This window comes from Tiliqua scincoides, chromosome 3 (assembly GCF_035046505.1).
Source record: "Tiliqua scincoides isolate rTilSci1 chromosome 3, rTilSci1.hap2, whole genome shotgun sequence".
Taxonomy (NCBI): domain Eukaryota; kingdom Metazoa; phylum Chordata; class Lepidosauria; order Squamata; family Scincidae; genus Tiliqua; species Tiliqua scincoides.
The window spans coordinates 121,197,245-121,200,088 of NC_089823.1; positions in this window are offsets into that span (position 1 = coordinate 121,197,245).

Genomic DNA, 2,844 nt, shown 5'->3' on the forward strand with positions numbered 1-2,844 from the left:
GGGGGGGGATCACTTCCACTGGCTTCTGTCTCTTCCTTTCAGAGCTGAATTGCCCTCTAGCTTCAAGAACAGGTAGCATCTTATTTGTGCCACTTTGGTTTCCTTTCTTTTTCCCTTCTGTTAAGTGCTGTCTCTGTTGGGAGCCCTATGTTTTTCCTGATAGATGATTCATATATAACAGGTATTTTCCTGATTCTTTCATTTCCCCCCACCACCTTTTATTCATGCCTGTCCATCTGAGCACTCTAAAACAATTTTAGAACTGTTGCAATTAAACTGTTTCTTTTATTTACTCTATAAATTTTTGTTTACGTCATTACTTTTAGTCATTATATTACATTTTTTTTCAATAAATTAATTGTTTGGAACTGAATTGCCTCAGAATCACCTTCTGTCATCTTCTGCTTCTGGTTTGTGAAGTGTGTTCATCATGAAAAATGAGTACAAGATTCCTGCACATGCATGTATAGGAGTCCATGAAAATACACAGTACATATGTCACCAGAGTATGTTTGTTAACACTCTGGTATTCATCTGTTTCTGCTCTTGGGTTTTGCCAGCTATGAATGAATTGTACTTTTTAATCCTGCTGGCATGAGTTAAGGTGATTTTTTTTTTTATCCTTTCCGCTTACACAGGCCAACACACATTTTACTTCCTTAAACTTTACACTAATTCCTGGGTATATTTGGGGTTTTGCCCTATCACGTCGAGTTATGGAGACACGGCATAGCCTCTTTAGTGAATGGTTCAAGCAGCTTCCTCATGAGGAAGCCTACACCATGAGCCTATACACAATGAGGCTATATTATATCTCCAAAACTAGACATGATAGGGCAAAACGGAGATGCCATTTTTTGAATCGGCAACCCAAATTCATATCAAACCACCATAAAGTTTGGGAAAAACCTTTCTGACCCTCAATTTTGTAGGCCTGTGTTACAGTATATTAAGAAAATAGGAAAAATTAGTCACATTTCCAGGAAATGTATGTTTGTTCATTCAGTGGTAGAAAACAGGTTTCTCTTGTTGAAAACTCTTTTTTGCCTAGTAGGAGCAAAAGTTGTGAAATCACAGCGGCGGAGAATGCTGATTAAAGCATAAAATGTAGCATGCTGTGATAATTTTTTATTTGCCTTGAGGATGGTGCTTACCTATGTTCTCATCATATTCATACTGAGAAGAAACAGAAGAGAAAGTGTATTTGTGAGAATATCTCAGCTTTCAGAAATTAAATCTACTTTGAAAACCTATCTCTAAAACTCTTTCTACAAATTTAGCAGAATAAGGTGGTACAATTCTGGACCATGTCACATGACAGCTATTGGGGAATCAAATTTATGAAGACTCTCCAATGTAAGACAAAACCTTCCTACATGTAGTAAAGTAGGACTCTAAGGTTATCCAGTACAGGAGATATTAAATATAGGAAATCAGACAAAAAATAAAGCCCTTCACCTTCATTCTGAAGTGGTATTCCACTGGGTAAGGGAACTTGAGCCTCATCTCCCTATGAGTCTACTTGGATCTGTGTCAGCTCTTTGTCTGGGACAAGTTCGAGTAGACCAGGGAGGCATGGCAAGGCCAAGCAGTAGGCATTGCATATTAGCTGTCAGCAATGGGAAGTTGAGTCAGTGACTCATGCACATTTTTGGTAACTTGTTGGCTCGTGAGTCGCACACATGGAAGACTCTGAAAAACACTCGAGTCAGGGGCCTCCTGACTCGGCACTCATCCCCATGCATGCTGACTTGAGTCTACATGTGTCTGGGTGTGCCTGGGTGTATTTTCACATTGTGAAAAACCTCATGGGGCCAGCATTCAGATCAGGTAAGCAGCAGGGAGTTCAAGCCACAAGGCAGGGAAGGGTTAATATTTTCCTCTTGCAATGAATGGGGGGGGGAGGCAGGAGCAGAACTCTGATAGGAAGGAATGAATGGATGATCATTGGACTCAGGAGGAGGAGCCCAAGGGGGTCCTTGTCTTATGATTGGCTGTAGAAGCCAAGGGAGGGGGCGGGAGGCAGTTTGTAGCGCTCAAGCTTGCCAACCACATGGCATGGCAGCTGTAAGCTCCGTTGTTACTTGGGCAGAGGAAGCCTCATTGAATGACCGACTGCGGTGGAACTAGTTCAAAATAGAGTTGCAAAGGATCAGGTTGTCTTAGTAAGCCTTGCAGCTGCTGCGTGTGGCCCTCCTCCCTCCTGCCGCTTCTGTCCCTGCTCTCATGCAGTCCCTCCCACCACCTCCCACCCTCTTTACAGATGGGATGGAGCAGCAGGGAAGTCTTTAAAGTGAACTCTCTCACACACACAGCCTGGCACTAGTCCCGTTTTTTTCTGCAGTGGGCTTTTTGAAGGGGGAGCAATTCAACTTGAGTAGAGTCACGAAAGGGTGACTCGGCGACTCAGAAAGTGCTCTCATTGTGACTCTTTTTCAAGCCAAGTCGCAGGGCGGTGGCGACTCTAGACTATAGTCAAGCCCTGCTGGATTTTCCCATCCCTGTTAACTGTGTAGTTGCTTCCAATAACTGCCTCCTGCCCACTACCACAATGCCTCCCAGCAGCCCCTATCCCTGTCCCACTTCTCCCCCTTTCTGCCCCAGCACCAATGGAGAGGACCTTCTGCTGACAGAATGCTTGTTCCATCAGCAGAAGGCCCTCACAGGATTGGGCCACTTGTCAGTAACTTGATCTTCTAGAGATTTAAAGGAAGTTAAATTCAGCCATCAACCAGCTCATCACTAGCTGGTCCTTAATGAACAGGCTTCTGCTAATATGGAACAACACCCAATGTATGCTCAGGCAGTAACTTAAAATAGTTGTCTTCAGCCTACTAATTATGT